Source organism: Bos grunniens, chromosome X (genome assembly GCF_055505025.1).
Source record: "Bos grunniens cultivar Pamir isolate PY7600 chromosome X, Bosgru_T2T1.0, whole genome shotgun sequence".
In the NCBI taxonomy this organism is placed as follows: Eukaryota; Metazoa; Chordata; class Mammalia; order Artiodactyla; family Bovidae; genus Bos; species Bos grunniens.
The window spans coordinates 74565494-74588557 of NC_141194.1; the positions used below are offsets into that span (position 1 = coordinate 74565494).

Genomic DNA, 23064 nt, shown 5'->3' on the forward strand with positions numbered 1-23064 from the left:
TGAAAAAATTGGAAATTAAAAAAAAAGAAAGAAAGAAATGAAAATCTAGAATTTTATACTGAGTGAATGTATCTTTCAATAACAATGTGAAAAATTACCAGGGATTAAGCAGGTCATTTCATTGGTATGGAGATTCCTTTAAAAACTAGGAATAAAACCACTATATGACACAGCAATCTCACTCCTAGGCATATACCCTGAGGAAACCAAAATTGAAAAAGACACATGTATCCCATTGTTCATTGCAGCACTATTTACAATAGCTAGAACATGGAAGCAACCTAGATGTGCATCAACAGAAAATGGATAAAGAGTTTGTGGTACATACACACAATGGAATATTACTCAGTCATAAAAAGGAACACGTTTGAGTCAGTTCTGATGAGGTGGATGAACCTAGAACCTATGATACAGAGTGAAGTAAGTCAGAAAGAGAAAGATAAATATCATATGCTAACACATATATACGGAATCTAGAAGAATGGTACTGAAGAACTTCTTTACAGGGCAGCAATGAAGAAACAGACATAGAAAATAGACTTATAGACATGGGGAAAGGGGAGGAGAGAGTGAGATGTATGGAAAGAGTAACATGGAAAATTATATTACCATACGTAAAATACATAGCTGGCGGGAATTTCCTATATGGCTCAGGAAAATCAAACTCAACAGGAATTTGCTGTATGGCTCAGGAAACTCTGTATCAACCTACAAGGGTGGGATGCAGAGGGAGGAGATGGGAGGGAGTTTCAAAAGGGAGGGGATATATGTATGCTGCTGCTGCTGCTAAGTCGCTTCAGTCGTGTCCAACTCTGTGAGGCTCCATAGACGGTAGCCCACCAGGCTCCCCCGTCCCTGGGATTCTCCAGGCAAGAACACTGGAGTGGGTATATGTATACCTATGGCTGACTCATGTTGAGGTATGACAGAAAACAACAAAAATTCTGTAAAGCAATTATCCTTCAATTAAAAAAATTAAAATAAGAAGGTCATTTAATAATGATAAAGAGGAATAGACAAGTTATATAGAGGTCAATTTTATAAACAATTTACATACCTAAAAACAGAGCTTCAAAATATATGAAGCAAAAACTGATAAATCTGCAAAGAGAAATAGATCAGTCCATAATTATGACTAAAATATGGAAGTATACATCACAACAGCATCTATAGACATTAACAGATTAGTGAGATAATATGAAACACTTTATGACATTCTACTCAATAATGGAATATTACTCAGCAGTGGCCATAGGACTGGAAAAGGTCAGTTTTTGTTTCAATCCCAAAGAAAGGCAATGCCAAAGAATGCTCAAACTACTGCACAATTGCATTCATCTCACACACTAGCAAAGTAATACTCGAAATTCTCCAGGCTATGCTTCAACAGTATGAAAACCGAGAACTACTAGATGCTCAAGATGGATTTAGAAAAGGCAGAGGAACCAGAAATCAAATTGCCAACATCCACTGGATATAGAAAAAGCAAGGGAATTCCAGAAAAATATCTACTTCTGCTTTACTGACTATGCCAAAGCCTTTGACTGTGTGGATCACAACAAACTGTGGAAAATTCTTCAAGAGAAGGGAATACCAGACCACCTGACCTGCCTCCCGAGAAATTGGTATGCAGGTCAAGAAACAACAGTTAGAACCAGACAGGAAACAACCCACTGGTTCCAAATCGGAAAAGGAGTACATCAAGGCTGTATATTGTCACCCTGATTATTTAACTTATACGCAGAGTACATCATGAGAAATGCTGGATTGGATGAGGCACAAGCTGGAATCAAGATTACTGGAAGAAATATCTATAACCTCAGATATGCAGATGAAACCACCCTTATGGCAGAAAGTGAAGAAGAACTAAAGAGCCTCCTGATGCAAGTCAAGAGGAAAGTGAAAAATGTGGCTTCAAACTCAGCATTCAGAATACTAAGATTATGGCATCTGGTCTCATCAGTTCATAGCCAACAGATGGGGCGACAGTGGAAACAGTGGCAGACTTTATTTCTTTGGGCTCCACAATCACTGCAGATGGTGAATGCACCCATGAAATTAAAAGACGCTTGCTCCTTCGAAGAAAAGTTATGACCAAACTAGATAGCATATTAAAAAGCAGAGACATTACTTTGCCAACAAAGTTCACCCAGTCAAAGCTATGGTTTTTCCTATAGTCATGTATGGATGTGAGAGCTGGACTATAAAGAAAGCTGAGCGCCAAAGAATTGATGCTCTTGAACTGTGGTGTTGGAGAAGACTCTTGAGAGTCCCTTGGACAGCAAGCAGATCCAACCAGTCCATCCTAAAGAAAATCAGTCCTGAATATTCATTGGAAGGACTGATGCTGAAGCTGAAACTCCAATACTTTGGCCATCTGATATGAAGAACTGACTCATTGGAAAAAACCCTGATGCTGAGAAAGATTGAAGGCAGGCGGAGAAGGGGACGATGGAAGATGAGATGATTGGATGGTATCACTGACTCAATGGACTTGAGTTTGAGTAGACTCTGGGAGTTGCTGATGGACAGGGCAGCCTGCCCTGCTGTAGTCCCTGGGGTTGCAGAGTCTGACATGACTGAGCAATAGAACAGAACTGGACTGTACTCAATAATGAACAATTTCCTTGAAAGAAAAAGTATACCAATGCTCAATCAAGGAGAAGTAAATAATTACAAAGGTATTAAAGAAATTGTATTTACAGTTAAAAATCTCCACTAAAAAAACCTCTAAGCCAAGCTGAATTCATTAGTGAAGTATAACTGTAAAATGTACAAAGAAAATCTCATTTAAAATGGAGTCCTGACTATAGGTCATGCTAGTTGGCTTGTCCCGAATTGCAATTTTCTGCCATTCCCAAAATAAACTCATTTTACTGACAATATTACTGGCTTTTCTTTATGGGGTCTTCCTTGTGGCTCAGCTGGTGAAGTATCTGTCTGCAATGTGGGAGATCTGCATTCGATCCTTGGGTTGGGAAGATCCCCTGGAAAAGGGAAAGACTACCCACTCCAGTATTCTGGCCTGGAGAATTCCATGGATTGTGTAGTCCATGGGGTCGCAAAGAGCTGGACATGAAATCAATTCCAATTCTAAATGATTCTTCCAGAATACTGAAGATGAGATAATGTCTTCCAACTCACACAATGAGGCCAGAAAGATATTATAGGGATTCCCAGGTGGCACAGTGGTAAAGAATCTGCCTGCCAATACAAGAGATGCAAGAAATGTGAGTTTGATACTTGGGTCAGAAGATCTCCCAGAGTAGGAAATGGCAACCCACTCCAGTATTACTGCCTGGAAATTTTCATGAACAGAGGAGCCTGGCAGGCTGTAGTCCATGGGGTTGCAGAGTTGGACATGACTGAACACACACACACACACACTCTGGAAGATATTACAAGAAAACTACAAACCAAATCCCTCATGAATGTAAATATAAAAATTATAAACAAAAATTTAGCAAATAAAACTCAGCTATGTGTGTAAAGTCATGTTATATATAAAAAGAATAATATGTCACAACCAAGTCTTATTTACCTTGGGAAAACAAGGTTAGTTTAACAATTGAGAATAAATGTAATTATAAATGTAGTAATAAAAACACAAAAAAACATGCAATCTCTCTCAATAGATAAAGAAAAACATTTGACAGAATTCAACAACTATCTCTAACAAAAAATGTTCATCAAACAGGAGAGAATGGAACTTCCTCAACCTAATTAAAAGCATCTATGTAAAACTTCCCTGGTGGCTCAGAGGTTAAAGCATCTGCCTGGAATGCGGGAGACCTGGGTTTGATCCCTGAGTTGGGAAGATCCCCTGGAGAAGGCAATGGCAACCCACTCCAATACTCTTGCCTGGAGAATCCCATGGAGGGAGGAACCTGGTAGGCTATACAGTACATGGGGTCACAAAGAGTCAGACACCACTGAGCGAGTTCACTCACTCACTCATGTAAAACTACAGCCAACATCATACTTAAAGCGTAAAAAAAGTGTATGATTTCCATCAAGCTCAGGAATAAATAAGACAGTCCATCCTCTTCACTTCTATAACACTATACTGTAAGTTTTAGCCATTGAAAATAAAATACATCCAAATGAGAAAGCAGTAAAACTATTCACGAATGACATGACTGTTTATGTTGAAAAAATGTTGAAATCTATAAAAAAGAAACTTAGTAGAATGAGTGACTTTTATCAAAGTTGTAGTATACAAGATCAAAATAAAACACAATACTGTACAGCAATTATCCTCCAATTAAAAATAAAAAACAATTGTATTTCTACATACTAGCAGCAGAAAAATTGCAACATGAAATTTAAAATCAATGCTATTTACAATAATAGGAAAAATAGGAAATATAAAATATACAAAAAAAGATGTGTAAGATTTGTACACTGCAAACTATAAAACACTAATGAAATTAAAGAAGGCATAACTGGAAAGAGATACCATGTTCATGCATCATAAGACTCAGTGTTGGTAAAATGTCAATTCTCCCTGAATTGATTTATATATTCAACCCCATTTCAATCAAAATCCTAAAAGTCTTTTTTGGTAGAAAGTGAAAAGCTGACTACAAAATTCATAAAGAAAAGCAAAGGACCCAGTTCAAAACAACTCTGAATAAGTTGAAAACAGCTGGCTGACTAACAGTATCTAACTTCAAAACTTAATTATAAAGAAACAGTAATGAAGGCAGTGTGGTAATGGAGTAATGACAGGCAAATAGGTTAATGGAACACAGTAGAAAGTATATAAATAGAATCATACATATTCGGGCAGCTGATTTTTGGTCAAGATACAAATGTAATTCCATAGAAAACGGATAGTATTTTCAACAAATGTTGCTAGAATAATTGGGTGTCAGTATGAAAAAATTAGTTTTGAACCATATATTGCACCAAATACAAATATTAAATCAAAACAGATCATAGATTTAAATGTAAAACTTAAAAAAAAAACAACTTCTAAAAGAAAACACAGGGAAAAACCTTGAAATTTTAGGCAAGGCAAACATTTCTTAGTTATAACACCATAAACAGAATACAGAGCAGGAAAAAAAAACTTTAACACTGTCTTTACCAACATTAGAAATGTCTTCCTGTTAAAACACAATTAAGAGAATTAAATGACAATTTATAGACACAGAGAAAAAAATCCACAAGGCATAGCTCTGATAATGGACTTGCATCTAGAATATTCCCTGGTGGCTCAGACAGTAAAGTGTCTGCCTACAATGCAGGAGACCCAGGTTCAATCCCTGGGTTGGGAAGATCCCCTGGGTAAGGAAATGGCAACCTAACTCCAGCATTTATGCCTGAAAAATCCCATGGATGGAGAATCCTGGTAGGCTACAGTCCATGGGGTTGCAAAGAGTCAGACACAACTGAGCAATTTCACTTTCTTTCTTTTCTCAAAACTCAATAATAAGAAAATGAACCAAGTAAAAAAAGGGATATAAAATATTTCAACAGACAATTCAGAAAATATAAATGGATGGAAAATAAGCACATTAAAAATGCTTAACATTAGTTACTAAGGAATTATAAATTAAAATAATATGAGATATTATTACACACATTTTAAAATAGCTAAAATTAAAAAGAATGATCATATCAAGTGTTGGTATGGATATTGAAGAACTAAAATTCTCATACACTACTGTTGGGAATGTATCAATAAAATGGTACAGGAACTGGAAAACAGCTTGACGGTATACTTGAAAGTTAAATATATGACACACTCACTCTAACCCTCAGTATTTTTACAAAAATGAAAGGCATGAATCCATGTAAACACTGCCACATGGATATTCACTGCAGCTTTACTGGTAATATCACAAAACTGGCAACAACTCAAATATCCATCAACGGGTAAACAGACAACCTGTCCTGTATCCACACAATGGATATTTGATGTAAACTAACAAACCATTGACACACTCCAACAACATGGATGAATGTAAAAATAATTATGAAAGAAAGAAACAAAAAAGACTACATGCTGTAGGATTTCATTTACACGCACCTCAAGAAAACTTAAACTAACCTGAAGTGTCAGACAGTAGGTTTTTGGCTGCCAGTGAATGAGGGGCAGGGGATTGTGAGTTCATATGTGGAGATATACAATAGGTTGTCTATCCATGTACTTGTTGCTGGACATTTGGGTTCCTGGTATAGATGAACTTATTTGCAAAGCAGAAATAGAGACAAAGAAATAGAAAACAAACCTATACAGATCAAGGGGGTAAGGGTCATGGAATCAACTGGGATACTAAGATTGACATACATACACTAATATGTATTAAACAGATAACTAATGAGAACCTCCACCTCAAGGATCACAGCCTTGTCATGGCAAAGGGGCTTTAACAACTCAATGAAGCTATGAGTCATGCCATGCAGGGCCACCCAAGATAGAGGGATCATAGTGAAGAGTTCTGACAAAATGTGGTCCACTGGAGAAGGAAATGGAAACCCACTCTAACATTCATGCTTGGAGAACCACATGGACTGTATGAAAAGGCAAAAAGATATGACCATTTATATCTACTACTGTGGGCAAGAATCCCTTAGAAGAAATGGAATAGTCCTCATAGTCAACAAGAGAGTCTGAAACACAGTATACTTGGGTGCAATCTCAAAAAACAATAGAATGATCTTGGTTCATTTCTGATTAAACCATTCAGTATCACAGTAATCCAAGTCTATGCCTCAACCACTGATGCCAAAGAAGCTGAAGTTGACAGTTTCTATAAAGACCTACAACACCTTCTAGAACTAACCCCTAAAAATGATGTCTTTTTCATCACAGGGGATTGGAATGTAAAAGTAGGAAGTCAGGAGATAGTCAAGGGCTTCTCTGGTGGCTCAGTGGTAAAGAATTCACCTGCCAATTGAGGGGGCAGGGGTTCTATTCCTGATCCAGGAAGATCTCACATGCCATGGAGCAACTAAACCCATGCATCACAACTACTGAGCTCCTGCTTTAGAGTCTGGGAGCTGCAACTACTGAAGTCCATGCCCTAGAGCCTGTGCTCTGCAACAAGAGAAGCCACCACAATCAGAAGCCTGCGCATGGCAACTAGAGAGTGAGCCCCGCATGGTGCAACTACAGAAAAGCCTGCACAGCAATGAAAACCCAGCACAGCCAATAAAAATAAATTTTAAAAAGAGAGATACCCAGAATAAGAGGGAAGTTTGGCCATGGAATACAAAATGAAGCAGGGCAAAGGCTAACAGTTTTGTTAAGAGAACACACTGCTTATAGCAAACACCCTTTTCCAACAGCACAAGAGACAACTCTACACATGGACATCACAAAATGGTCAATAACAAAATCAGACTGATTATGTTGTTTGCAGTTAAAGAAAGAGAAGCTCTATACAATCACTAAAAATAAAAACTGGAGCTGACTGTGACTCAGATCATGAGCTCCTTATTGCAGAATTCAAGCATAAATTGAAGAAAGTAGGGGAAACCACAAGACCATTCAGCTATTGTTGGTGTTATTGAGTCACTCAGTCGGGTCTCTCTTTGTGACCCCATGGACTTCACTGTCTCCCAGAGTTTGCTCAAATTCATGTGCATTGAATTGGGGATGACATGCAACCATCACATCCCTTTGTTGTCCTTCTCTTCCTGCATTCGATCTTGCCCAGCATCAGGGTTTTTTGCCAATGAGTCAGTTCTTTGCATCAGGTGGCCAAAGTATTGGAGCTTCAACTTCAGCATTAGTCCTTCCAATGACTATTCAGGGTTTATTACCTTTAGGATTGATAAGTTTGATCACCTTGCTGTACAGTTCAGTTCAGTTCAGTCATTCAGTCCTGTGCAACTCTCTGCGACCCCATGAATTGCAGCACGCCAGGCCTCCCTGTCAATCACCAACTCCCGGAGTTCACTCAGACTCACGTCCATCGAGTCGGTGATGCCATCCAGCCATTTCATCCTCTGTTGTCCCCTTCTCCTCCTGCTCCCAATCCCTCCAACATCAGAGTCTTTTCCAATGAGTCAATGCTTCGCATGAGGTGGCCAGAGTACTGGAGTTTCAGCTTTAGCATCATTCCTTCCAAAGAACACCCAGGGCTGATCTCCTTTAGAATGGACTGGTTGGATCTCCTTGCAGTCCAAGGGACTCTCAAGAGTCTTCTCCAACACCACAGCTCAAAAGCATCAATTCTTCGGTGCTCAAGTTTCTTCACAGTCCAACTCTCACATCCATACATGACCACTGGAAAAACCACAGCCTTGACTAGACGGGCCTTTGTTGGCAAAGTAATGTCTCTGCTTTTTAATATGCTATCTAGGTTGGTCATAACTTTCCTTCCAAGGAACAAGCGTCTTTTAATTTCCTGGCTGCAATTACCACCTGCAGTGATTTTAGAGCCCCCCAAAATAAAGTTTGACACTGTTTCCCCATCTATTTGCCATAAAGTGATGGGACCAGATGCCATGATCTTCGTTTTCTGAATGTTGAGCTTTAAGCCAACTTTTTCACTCTCCACTTTCACTTTCTTTTTTTTTTTTTCATTTTATTTTATTTTTAAACTTTACATAATTGTATTAGTTTTGCCAAATATCAAAATGAATCCGCCACACGTATACATGCGTTCCTCTTCACTTTCTGCCATAAGGGTGGTGTCATCTGCATATCTGAGGTTATTGAGATTTCTCCCGGCAATCTTGATTCCAGCTTGTGCTTCTTCCAGCCCAGTGTTTCTCATGATGTGCTCTGCATATAAATAAGCAGGGTGACAATATACAGCCTTGATGTACTCCTTTTCCTATTTGGAACCAGTCTGTTGTTCCATGTCCAGTTCTAACTGTTGCTTCCTGACCTGCATATAGGTTTCTCAATTGGCAGGTCAGGTGGTCTGGTATTCCCATTTCTTTCAGAATTTTCCACAGTTTATTGTGATCCACACAGTCAAAGGCTTTGGAGTAGTCAATAAAGCAGAAATAGATGCTTTTCTGGAACCCTTTGGCTTTTTCCATGATCCAGTGGATGTTGGCAATTTGATCTCTGGTTCCTCTGCCTTTCTAAAAGCAGCCTGAACATCTGGAAGTTCACAGTTCACATACTGCTGAAGCCTGTTTAAGGGGGTCTCAAAAGTCTTCTCCAGCAACACAGTTCAAAAGCATCAATTCTTTGGCAATTCTTTGGCACTCAGCCTTCTTTATGGTCCAATTCTCACATTCGTACATGATTACTGGAAAAGCCATAGCTTTGACTACACAGATTTGTGTCAGCAGTAATACCTCTGCTTTTTAATATGCTTTCTAGGATTGTCATAGCTTTTCTTCCAAGGAGTAAGCATCATTTAATTTCAAGTCTGCAGTCACTGTCTGCAGTGATTTTGGAGCCCAAGAAAAGAAAGTTTTTATTTATTTTTTTTTGTTTCCACTGTTTCCATTTTCCCCCCATCTATTAGCCGTGAATTGATGGGACTGGAGGCCATGATCTTAGTTTTTTGAATATTAAGTTTTAAGCTGGCTTTTTCACTCTCCTCTTTCACCTTCATTAAGAGGCTTTTTAGTTCCTCTTCATTTTCTGCCACTAGGGTGGTGTCATCTGCATATCTGAGGTTATTGATGTTTTTCCCAGTAGGTTTGACCTAAATCAAATCCTTTATGATTATACAGTCTAGGTGACAAACACATTCAAAGGATTAGATCTGGTAGAAAGAGTGCCTGAAGAACTACAGATGGAGATTCGTAACACTGTACAGGAGGCAGTGGTCAAAACCATTTCAATGAAAAAGAAATGCTATATGGCAAAGTGGTTCTCTAAGGAGGCTTTATAAATAGTTGAGAAAAGAAGAAAAGTAAAAAGCAAGGAAGAAAGTGAAAGATATACCCAACTGAATTCAGACTTCAGAGAATAGCAAGGAGAGATAAAAAGGCATTCTTAAATGAACAGTGCAAATAAACAGAGGAAAACAATAGAATGGGAAAAACTAGAGATCTCTTCATGAAAATTGAAGATATCATGGGAATATTTCCTATAAGTATGGGCATGATAAAGGACAGAAACTGTAAGGACCTAGCTGAAGCAGGAGAGATTAAGAAAAGCTGCCAGGAATACACAGAAGAACTAGACAAAAAAGTCTTAATGACCCAGCTAACCACGATGGCACAGTCACTAACCTAGAGTCAGACATCATGGAGTGTGAAGTCAAGTGGGCCTTAGGAAGCATTACTGAGAACAAAGCTAGTGGACGAGACAGAATTCCAACTGAGCTATTTAAGATCCTAAAAGATGGTGCTGTTAAAGTGCTGCATGTGATATGTCAGCAAATTTGGAAAACTCAGCAGTGGCCACAGGACTGGAAAAGGTCAGTTTTCATTCCAATCTCAAAGAAGGGCAATGCCAAAGAATGTTCAAACCAATGTGCAACTTTGCTCATTTCACATTCTAGCACGTTTTTGCTCAAAATCTTTCAAGCTAGCTTCAGTAGTATGTGAACTTAGAACTTCCAGATGTTCAAGCTGGATTTAGAAAAGGCAGAGGAACCAGAGATCAAATTGCCCAACATTCAATGGATCATGGAGAAAGTAATGGAGTTCCCCCAAAACATCTATTTATGTCTCACTGACTACACTGAAGCCTTTGTGTGGATCACAACAAACTGTGGAAAATTCCTAAGGAGATGGGATTACCAGACCACCTTACACATCTCCTGAGAAACTTATATGCAGATCACAAAGCAGTAATTAGAACCGGACACAGAACAATGGACTGGTTCAAAATTGGGAAAAGAGTATGACAAGGCTGTACATTGTCACCCTTCTTATTTAATTGATATGCAGAGTACACTGTGTGAAGTGGCAGGCTGGGTGAATCACAAGCTGGAATTAATATTGCCAGAAGAAATATCAACAACCTCAGATATGTAGATTATACTATCCTAATGACAGGAAGAGGGACTAAAAAGCCTCTTGATGAGGGTGAAAGAGAAGAGCAAAACAGCTGGCTTGAAACTCAACATTTAAAAAAAAAACTAAGTTAATGGCATCTGGTCCCATCACTTCATGGCAAAGAAAAGGGAAAAAAGTGGAAGCAGTGACAGATTCTATTTTCTTGGGCTCCTAAATCACTGTGGATGGTGACTGCAGGAATGAAATTAAAGATACTTGCTTCTTTTAAGGAAAACTATGACAATCCTAGACAGAATATTAAAAAGCAGAGACATCACTTTGCTGACAAAGGTCCACATAGTCAAAGCAATGGTTTTTCCAGTACCCATGTATGGATGTGAGAGTTGGTCCATAGAGAAGGCTGAATGCCGAAGAACTGAAGCTTTCAACTTGCGTTGGAGAAGGCTCTTGAGATCCCCTTGGACTGCAAGGAGATCAAACCATTCAATCTTAAAGGAAAGCAGTCCTGAATATTCATTGGAAGGACTAATGCTGAAGCTGAAGCTCTAATACTTTGGCTACCTGATTTGAAGAGGTGACTCACTGGAAAAGACTCTGATGCTGGGAAAGACTGAAGTCAAAAGGAGAAGGAGGCAGCAGAGGATGAGATGGTTAGATAGCATCACCAACTCAATGGACATGAATTTGAGCCAACTCTGAGAGATAGTGAAGAACAGGGAAGCCTAGCGTGCTGCAGTCCATGGGGTCGCAAAGAGTCAGACATGACTTAGTGACTGAATACCGAAAACAAGAATCACAGGGAACTCTACTCTGTGGTGACCTAAATGGGAAGAAATTAAAAAAAAAAAAAGAGGGAATATATGTATATGCACAGCTGATTCACTTTGTTGTACAGCAGAAAGTAACACAACAGTATAAAGCAACTATTCGTTGTTCAGCAACAGCAACTATATGCTCCAATAAAAATATTTAAAAGCCTGTGTACCACACAAAAAAATCAATGCTGTAGCCCAAAAGAATATGTTCATCTATTCTCACTTATCAAGGTGTGTTTCAACAATAAATTATCTATACATACTAAAATTTAACAATAAAAAACACTACTCTGATCATCATTAAAGCTTCTCTACTTTCCTGTGGATTCCCAGGGGTTATTGAAATGTATAGGTAGTAATGGTGAGAGAATGAAAAATAATTTTAGGATATGGGCCTATGCAAATATTAAAATATACTACTATGGCTTTCATTTTACTTATGAGTGTTTTCATTGTTAACAAATTATTCAAAGATTAATATTTGGCCATCACAGTGCTTTATACATTCTTAATGATATCAGGTAACACTAATTGAACACATATTAAGACTATGTGCCACACATATCAACCTGGTAAATTTTCATAAACCCTGAGGTAGATACTATTACTCTCATCATTTTACAGATATGAAAACTGAGACAGAGAGAGGTTAATTAAGTACCATTCTCAAGGTCACATAGCTAGTAGTATGTAACACATAACCAGTAAGGATATGCATCCAGTCAGCCAGACTCTGGTTTGTAAGTACTAAACTATCCTTCTCAATCTCCCCTATTAAACTCAATACTGTATTGATGTCTGAACTTCACATGATTAATAGCTATTTTCTTTTTAAATAACTATCATGTATGGACAGTTCAGTTCAGTTCAGTCGCTCAGTCATGTCCGACTCTTTGCGACCCCATGAATTGCAGCATGCCAGGCCTCCCTGTCCATTACCAACTTCCAGAGTTCACTCAGACTCACATCCATTGAGTCAGTGATGCCATCCAGCCATCTCATCCTCTGTCGTCCCCTTCTCCTCCTGCCCCCAATCCCTCCCAGCATCAGAGTTTTTTCCAATGAGTCAACTCTTCGCATGAGGTGGCCAAAGTATTGGAGTTTCAGCCTCAGCATCAGTCCTTCCAAAGAAATCCCAGGGCTGATCTCCTTTAGGATGGACTGGTTGGATCTCCTTGCAGTCCAAGGGACTCTCAAGAGTCTTCTCCAACACCACAGTTCAAAAGCATCAATTCTTTGGGGCTCAGCTTTCTTCACAGTCCAACTCTCACATACATACATGACTACTGGAAAAACCATAGCCTTGACTAGACGGACCTTTGTTGGCGAAGTAATATCTCTGCTTTTGAATATGCTATCTAGGTTGGTCATAACTTTCCTTCCAAGGAATAAGTGTCTTTTAATTTCATGGCTGCAATCACCATCTGCAGTGATTTTGGAGAAAGTATTCATGGAAGATATCAAAATACCTCAGGAAAAAAATCTTTTTTTTCATAAGAAATTCGAACTATTTATTATATATTGACTGAAAAAATTTTAATTAAAATTAAAGTCAGTTAAAGTGGATGGCCATATAATTTGTTATCGAGAAGAGTAAAGTTGAGAGCCAAACGCACAAACCAGGAGTGTTCCAAGCAAACTGTGATATATGGTAAATCTTGTTAAAACAAAAAGGATATAATTACTTCTGGGGTAACATTCAGCTAAGTTATATAAAACTGAGATTATAAATATATATTTGGAGACAAGGACTGATTTCCAAAAGCAAGGTGAATTCATTCACCTTAAATGAAAATGCAGTAAATATGGTCATGCCCTATATGCTTATAAAACATTATAATTATTGTTTCCTTGGGAAGACAAACAGAATGTTGATTAATTTGTGATATCAAATGGCTTCACAGTATAAGTATCAACATTTTGCTACTTTCTTTTAAAGAACTTGAAGTAGTTTTAATAGGGATTAATCTATCTCATTTCTTATTTCTATAAACCTCTTTCTTTGATAGAATAACAAGAAAATGGATGACAAATGAAAGAACAAAATTGTCATTGTCTTAAGTAATACTCAATGAATTTTCTTGATAGCTTAGAGGAAAAAGAGCTCACCTACAGTTCACAAAAGTCTGTCACTTCCACATGGATAATTTTCTACTTTTTTTCAAAGTAAATATAATACTGCTGGCTAGTTTTTTAAAAAAAAGATATTGAGCTACGACAAGAATGATCACTTAAATACAGTCACCTGGGTATTTAGTTGGATAATCTTATTGGAATAAAGCTATTATTAATTAAACTAATTAACTAAATCTAACCTAGATTTAAAGATTTTTTATTTTTTATACTTATTTTAAGTCAGTTAAACTCCAAATTCTTTGAACAAACGCTAATACAGGAGAATAGCAATTTTCCTATTCTTCTCACAGTATTTAGGTGGCAAATTCATTAAAGTTTAGAAAATAATGATTAGTAATTCATCATTTCTCTTTCAATTTTAATCATGTGACTGAGATAAACCATTATTTTCATTGCAGTTATTACCAATTATACTGTAAGCATTTCATTTTGGTCAAATGTATTACAATTCATTCTTCCTCAGTATAAAAGACCAAGTTTCATACATAAATAACACTTTTTGCCTTGATTTCAGGTAACAGCAAGCAATTATCCTTCACAATAAATCTAAGAATATAATTCTAATTACTGAATTTGCTAGGGCATCTCCCTAGGTTTGTTTAGACATGGTAGTCTTTTGTATAATTTGGCATGAAGTGTTTGAAAGCTGTAGTGCTAGAAGTTCTAGAAGGATTTCAATACAGTGTTTTGTTGTTGTTTTTATTGGAGTATAGTTGATTGAAAATGTTGTGTTAGTTTCATGTGTACAGCAAAGTGATTCATTTACACATATACATATATCCACTCTTTTTTTAAAGATGCCTTTCCTATATAGGACATTACAGAGTATTGAGTAGAGTTCCCTGTGCTATATAGCAGGCTCTTATTAGTTATCTATTTTATATATAGTAATGTATATATGCCAACTCCAATCTCCCAGTTTACCCCTCCCCTCCTTATCCTCTGGTAACTGTAAGTTTGTTTTCTACATCTGTGACTCTATTTCTGTTTTGCAAATAAATCCATCTGTGTTCCTTTTTAAAGATTCCACATTGAAGCAATATCATATGATGTTTGTCTTTCTCTGTCTGACTTCACTCGGTATGACAATCTCTAGGTATATTCATGTTGCTTCATATGGAACCATTTTGTTCTTTTTTATGGCTGAGCAATATTCCATTGTATATATGTACCATATAGCTTCTTTATCAATTCCTTTGTTGATGGACATTTAGGTTGCCTCCATGACCTACCTATTATAGTGCTGCAATGAACACTGGGGTGCATCTATTTTTTCGAGTTACAGTTTTCTCTGGGTATATTCCCTGGAATGGGATTGCTGGATGATATAGCAGTCCCATTTTTAGTTTTTAAAGAAACCTCCATACCATTCTCTATGCTGGATGTACCAATTTACATTCCCACCAACACTGTAAGAGGATTCCCTTTTCTCCACACCCTCTCCAGTACTATTGCTTGTAGATTTTTTGATGATGGTCATTCTGACTTGGTGTGAGGTGATACCATTAGAGTTTTGATTTGCATTTCTCTAATAACTAGTGATGCTGAGTATCTTTCCATGTGCTTTTTGATCATCTGTATGTCTTTTTCAGAGAAATGTTTACTTATTGACTTATCTTTCACATTTTGATTTTTTTTAATACTGATTGATTTTTTGATGTTTAGCTGCATGAGCTGTTTGTATATGTTGGAGATTAATCCCTTATCAGTTGCTTTGTTTGCAAACATTTTCTCCCCTCCTGAAGGTGGTCTTTTTTTTGCTTATGGTTTCCTTTGCTGTGTAAAAGCTTTTAAGTTTAATTAGATTCCATTTATTTCTTTTTATTTTCATTACTCTGGGAGGTAGATCAAAAAAAGATTTTCTTGGAATTTATGTCAAAGAGTGTTCTGCCTAGGTTTTCCTCTAGGAGTTTTGTAGTGTCCAGTCTTATATTTCAATATAGTGTTTTAACTGCAAAGCTGCTATGCAATATAGATTAAGTAGAAGAAATGGAGTAGCCATCATGGTCAACAAAAGAGTCCGAAATGCAGTACTTGGATGCAATCTCAAAAATGAACAGAATGATCTCTGTTCGTTTCCAAGGCAAAACATTCAATATCACAGTAATCCAAATCTATGCCCCAACTAGTAACACTGAAGAAGCTAAAGTTGAACAGTTCTATGAAGACCTACAAGACCTTTTAGAAATAATACCCAAAAAAGATGTCCTTTTCATTATAGGGGACTGGAATGCAAAAGTAGGAAGTCAAGACACACCTGGAGTAACAGTCAAATTTGGTCTTGTAATACGGAATGAAGCAGGGCAAAGGCTAATAGAGTTTTGCCAACAGAACACACTGGTCATAGCAAACACCCACTTCCAAAAACACAAGAGACGACTCTACACATGGAAATCACCAGATGGTCAATACCAAAATCAGATTGATTATATTCTTTGCAGCCTAAGGTGGAGAAGCTCTATACTATACAGTCAACAAAAACAAGACAAGGCGCTGGAGCTGACTGCGACTCAGATCATGAACTTGTTATTGCCAAATTCAGACTTAAATTGAAGAAAGTAGGGAAAACCACTAGACCATTCAGGTATGACCTAATTCAAATCCCTTATGATTATACAGTGGAAGTGAGAAATAGATTTAAGGGACTAGATGTGATAGGTGGAGTGCCTGATGAACTATGGATGGAGGTTCGTGACATTGTACAGGAGACAGGGATCAAGACTATCCCCATGGAAAAGAAATGTAAAAAAGCAAAATGGCTGTCTGGGAAGGCCTTACAAATAGCTGTGAAAAGAAGGGAAGTGAAAAGCAAAGGAGAAAAGGAAAGATATAAGCATCTGAATGCAGAGTTCCAAACAATAGCAAAAAGAGATAAGAAAGCCTTCCTCAGAGATCAATGCAAAGAAATAGAGGAAAACAGCAGAATGGGAAAGACTAGAGATTTCTTCAAGAAAATTAGAGATACCAAGGGAATATATCATGCACAGATGGGCTCAATAAAGGACAGAAATGGTATGGACCTTATAGAAGCAGAAGATATAAAGAAGAGGTAGTAAGAATAAATAGAAAAACTGTACAAAAAATATCTTCATGACACAGATAATCACGATGGTGTGATCACTCACCTAGAGCCAGACATCCTGGAATGTGAAGTCAAGTGGGCCTTAGAAAGCATCACTACGAACAAAGCTAGTGGAGGTGATGGAATTCCAGTTGAGCTATTTCAAATCCTGAAAGATGATGCTATGAAAGTGCTGCACTCAATATGCAAGCAAATTTGGAAAAATCAGCAGTGGCCACAGGACTGGAAAAGGTCAGTTTTCATTCCAATCCCAAAGAAAGGCCATGCCTAAGAATGCTCAAAGTACCACACAATTGCACTCATCTCACACACTACTAAAGTAATGCTCAAAATTCTCCAACCCAGCCTTCAGCAATACATGAACCGTGAACTTCCAGATGTTCAAGCTGGTTTTAGAAAAGGCAGAGGAACCAGAGATCAAATTCCCAACATCCACTGGCTCATCGAAAAAAGCAAGAGAGTTCCAGAAAAACATCTATTTCTGCTTTATTGACTATGCCAAAGCCTTTTACTGTGTGGATCACAATAAACTGGAAAATTCTGAAAGAGATGGGAATACCAGACCATCTGACCTGCCTCTTGGGAAATTTGTATGCAGGGTTAGAACTGGACATGGAAAAACAGACTGGTTCCAAATAGGAAAAGGAGTACGTCAAGGTTGTATATTGTCACCCTGCTTATTTAAATTATATGCACAGTATATCATAAGAAACGCTGGGCTGCAAGAAGCACAGGCTGGAATCAAGATTGCCGGGAGAAATATCAACAAACTCAGATATGCAGATGACACCATCCTTATGACAGAAAGTGAAGAGGAACTAAAAAGCCTCTTGATGAAAGTGAAAGTGGAGAGTGAAAAAGTTGGCTTAAAGCTCAACATTCAGAAAACAAAGATCATGGCATCTGGTCCCATCACTTCATGGCAAATAGATGGGGAAACAGTGGAAACAGCTTCAAACTTTATTTTTTTGGACTCCAAAATCACAACAGATGGTGATTGCAGCCATGAATTTAAAAGATGCTTACTCCTTGGAAGGAAAGTTATGCCCAACCTAGATAGCATATTCAAAAGCACAGACATTACTTTGCCAACAAAGGCTATGGTTTTTCCACTGGTAATGTATGGATGTGAGAGTTGGACTGTGAAGAAAACTTGAGTGCCAGAGAATTGATGCTTGAACTGTGGTGTTGGAGAAGACTCTTGAGAGTCCCTTGGACTACAAGCAGATCCAACCAGTCCATTCTAAAGGAGATCAGTCCTGGGTGTTCTTTGGAAGGAATGATGCTAAAGCTGAAACTCCAATACTTTGGCCACCTCATGCAAAGAGTTGACTCATTGGAAAAGACTCTGATGCTGGGAGGGATTGGGGGCAGGAGGAGAAGGGGACGACAGAGGATGAGATAGCTGGATGGCATCACCGACTCGATGGACTGAGTTTGAGTGAACTCTGGGAGTTGGTGATGGACAGGGAGGCCTGGCATGCTGCAATTCATGGGGTCGCCAAGAGTCCAACATGACTGAGCGACTGAACTGAATAAATAAGCTTTGGTATACTTAATTTCTAAGTATTTCTTAATTTCTAAGAACAGAAGTGTGTGAATAATAACACCTTTCTTCTGAGCCTTCTACTATTAAAGGTTATAAATCTCTTTTTTCTTCATTCCATCCACAGAAGCTAAGCCATTTAAGTTTTTCTCCCTCAGGAAATCTTCCCTCATATGTGGTATACTGAAAAGAGTATTGGACTGAAAATCAGTTCCAGCTATGCCACTCAGTGTATGACTATGGAAAAGATAAATTCAACACATCCTTGTTTACTTATATGCAAAATGATGGACCAGATCCCATCTAGCTCTAGAATCTATGACTTATAAACACATGACAAAACACTTCATTTAAAAGCAACTTCAAAACAGAAAAGAAGTATTTACATAAAACCAGACTACTTATTTCAAATTTACAGCCATGCACAATAAGAAATAATTTATATTTATATGTTAGACAAAAGAATCTTACAGTGTAAATTAACAATGGAAGGTATATCTGAAGAAAGATTAAATGGCTTGTGAAAAGAGCATTCAATTAATATTTACTATGCTAGGCAATGCAAAAATTAATATGACATTTAAAGCTCCCTCAGTGGGAAAAATAAAAATATTCATATGAATTTATAGCCAGGGAGAATGTGATTAAGTACTAATACTCCAATAAAGTACACAAAATACAGTAATAGGAACACAGTTGAGGAAAAATGCAAGCTGCTTTTTTTAAGGATCAAGGGAGGAAGCCATAAATTAACCCACAAGAACTTCTACTGAGACATTCTTTTTTAGTCAAGGGTATATGAACTTGAAATAAGTAACATTTTACCTATTTCAAGTATTATAAAATTTAGATAGAAATTAATCAATGTTAATAATACTTGATTATAATTAATCAGGTTATTATTGTGTTTATTTTTATTTTTTTTTTTTTTCGAATGCCAATATAAAAGTCAGTTCTTGGTTGCTGAAGGGAAATGTATGACTTGGTATTAAAAGAAGGTATGTGGCATGAAATCGCATTTTCTGAAGGAAAACGACGTCGTTCTTTCTTCCAGGTGGCAGTTTCAGGATGGGAGAAGCAAAGGAATGGGTACAGAATGGGATAAGGAGGTTGTAGGGAAAGTGGACCCCCAGAAAAGAGTGTTGTGCCTAGCACAAGGTTTCTTGAGAGGTTGAACTGCCTTTGCTAATGGATTTTAAGTTTCTTTCTTTTTTTTTTTTTTTTATGACCTCATCTAAACCTAGTTATCTCCAAAGTCTTTATCTCCAAATATCGTCACATTTGGGAGTTAGGGCTTCAATATATGAATTTTGGGGTGACACAATTCAGTCCGTGACACTATATTAAAGAATAATCTATCAAAGTCTATTTAACTATAGAAAGGCTCTAGCAAATAATTACCTTATATTTAGTCCATTAAAAGATGTGGCACCTGATGAAATTCTTTTTTTTTTTTTTTAGGTTTCTTTTATTTTATTTATTTTTTTTATTATTTTTTTTTTGTGCATTTTTAATTTTTAATGTCAAGCTTAAAGAAAAGTTCCAAAAATAATACAAATAATATCCATATAACCTCTGCCCAGATTTTTCACTTGTTCTTATCATTTCACCCCATTTCTATATTATTTTTAATATATAGTGACACCTTGAAAATTTTATTACTCTCTTGCTTCTTCTACTTTTTTGTTTACTTGATTCTTCTTTGTCCCCACTGTTTAAAAAAATGGAAGCAGCTATGTTAATGTTCTCAAAGCTTAAACTATTGCAGCAATAAGACATATAAAGCTAACATGACTTCCACTATCACCCCTACCCCACTTCTACTTTCCTATAACTCAAGGAACAAAGTCTAGGAATAATGCATGGACGGGAGGCAAACAACCATCTTTTATATGCTTCTGGTAGTGGTACTCACTAACGTCAATAAAAGCATTGTAAAGGGAAAAATAACTTGCAAGGAACTATAATTAAGTAAAATAATTGTCATGAGGTAACAGTAAATGTTACAATTTTCCACCTTAAGGGTAGCAGTGTAAGGCATGATGGGTAACTGAACAATAGCTTACATTCATCACTAATTTAAAACAGAAAAACATTTATTAGGTAAAGTATATTTAAAATGGATAACCAACAAGGTCCTACTATATAGCACATGGAACTCTGATCAATGTTATATGGCAGCCTGGATGGGAGGGTAGTTTGCAAGAGAATGGACAAATGTATATGTATGACTGAGTCCCTTCGCTGTTCACCTCAAACTATTATAACATTGCTAATTGGCTATACCTCAATACAAAATAAAAAGTTAAAAAAAAAAAGAAAATTAATGAATTGTTAAAATGTACAGATTCTTTAAAGTTCATATAGCTCATTTGCTCAGTAATATGCCACCATTTTCATAAACATTTCAAAGACAGAACTAAAGCAATTTAATCCATAAAATGGAATACATGAAAAACCTTGTGAAATATTTTGACAATATCCCCCAACATTTTGTTCTATGTTAATTTCTCCAGAATATCTGACTAAAAGTGGTAAGAATGAAATTGAATTTTAATACGTATTATTCCTTAGGCACTAGACAGATGAAAACATAAAGCACACAAAATATAGAAAAGCCAAAATCTAAGTACAACTGGCATATAGAGATTTCAGCATTAGCATCACTGTTTTTAGTGTTTTTTTTCTTTTTTCATTTTTGGGTCATACTGTGTGGCATGTGGGATTTGTTTCCCAACCAGGGATGGAACCTACTTGCCCTGCAATGCAAGTGCAGAGTCTTAACCACTGGACACCAGGGAAGTCCCAAACTAGTTTTTTTGTTGTTGTTGTTTGTTTGTTTGTTTGTTTTATAAAGAGCACAAGAGGTTCATGTGTATAGCTTGAAACACTGGAATTATTCCTTGGGAAAATGTACTTTCTGACACACAAACTGGCTGACTAGAAAATATATATATTTAATGAATAGTTAGTAGATTCAATCATTTTATAAACGAAAACCTGACAAATGAAATTCTGGAGTTGAAAGGAACCAAAGGGAAACTTAATTCCCAGATTTTGCAGAGGACAAAAATGAGGAAGCTAGTTAGTAGATCAAAACTAGCATTCAGTTTTCTTGGCTTCCAATCAGGTGTTCCTTTTACTACAGCACATGGTACACTTATGTTATGGCTAAGATTTGAACACAATCCTGTTTCTATTTTTCTAATGTTTAAAAGGTAATGATAACCAAATCTCTGATTTACTTATTCTACAACGACCAGGATACAAGAGTTACTCCATAATATATCCTACAGATTAACTAATGTCCTTAGATAATTAGGTTTTATTATTAGCAGATATAAAATACAAGTAAATCTTTCTGTCTTAAAATGTTTTCTAAATCAAAATGCAGTTTAAAAGCGTCACGGTCCAATAAAACACATCCTGATAACTTTGGGGTTTTGTTTTAAAACAAATTTTTTAACTATAAATGTAAGAATTAGTAATCAAGGCATGATCTATTATTTTTTTTCCCTAAATTAAATAAGGCCAGTTACTCTGAAACTTTACTAATAACAGTAGCCACTAGCTACATATAGCTATTAAGCACTTTTAAAATGTAGGAAAGTCCAAATTCAGATGGGCTATAAGTATAACATACACACCAGAATTTGAAAACAAAGTATAAAAATAGAATTTAAAATCTCACTAATTTTTAAAATTTTGAAATGAAATACTTTGGATATATTAGGTTAGATAAAATATATCATTAACATTAATTTCATCTGCTTCTTTTTATTTTTTAACATGACTACTAGAAATTTTAAAATTACATATGTGGCTTCACTACATTTCTACTGAACAGTTCTTAGCTATCAATTGCAAATATCTAGGTGCTCAAGCTGGTATTAGAAAAGGCAGAGGAACCAGAGATCAAATTACCAACATCTTCTGTATCATGGAAAAAGCAAGAGAGTTCCACAAAAACATCTATTTCTGCTTTATTGACTATGCCAAAGCCTTTGACTGTGTGGATCACAATAAACTGTGGAAAATTCTTCAAGAGATGGGAATACCAGACCACATGACCTGCCTCTTGAGAACCTATATGCAGGTCAGGAAGCAACAGTTAGAACTGGACATGGAACAACAGACTGGTTCCAAATAGGAAAAGGAGTACATCAAGGCTGTATATTGTCACCCTGCTTATTTAACTTATATGCAGAGTACATCATGAGAAACGCTGGGCTGCAGGCTGGAATCAAGATTGCAGGGAGAAATATCAATAACCTCAGATATGCAGAGGACACCACCCTTATGACAGAAAGTAAAGAGGAAATAAAGAGCCTCTTGATGAAAGTGAAAGAGGAGAGTAAAAAAGTTGGCCTCAAGTTCAACATTCAGAAAACTAAGATCATGGCATCTGGTCCCATCACTTCATGGCAAATAGATGGGGAAACAGTGGAAACAGTGTCAGATTTTACTTTTTTGGGCTCCAAAATCACTGCAGATGGTGACTGCAGCCATGAAATTAAAAGACGCTTACTCCTTGGAAGGAAAGTTATGACCAACCTAGATAGCATATTGAAAAGCAGAGACATTACTTTGCCAAC

At 36.8% G+C, this 23064-nt stretch overlaps 1 protein-coding gene across 42 annotated transcripts in view; it reads right to left on the minus strand.

Annotated features, from left to right (window-relative positions):
• RPS6KA6 (ribosomal protein S6 kinase A6) overlaps window positions 1–23064 on the minus strand; it is a 194351-nt gene that overhangs the window by 30774 nt on the left and 140513 nt on the right. Inside the window, exon 24 of one of the 42 annotated variants that reach the window (XR_015158371.1) lies at window positions 1058–1101. The exons of the other annotated variants lie outside the window; for them this stretch is intronic. The gene's annotated coding sequence lies outside the window, so the exon portion shown is untranslated. The remainder of the gene's footprint in view (window positions 1–1057; window positions 1102–23064) is intronic. 42 annotated transcript variants of the gene reach the window in all.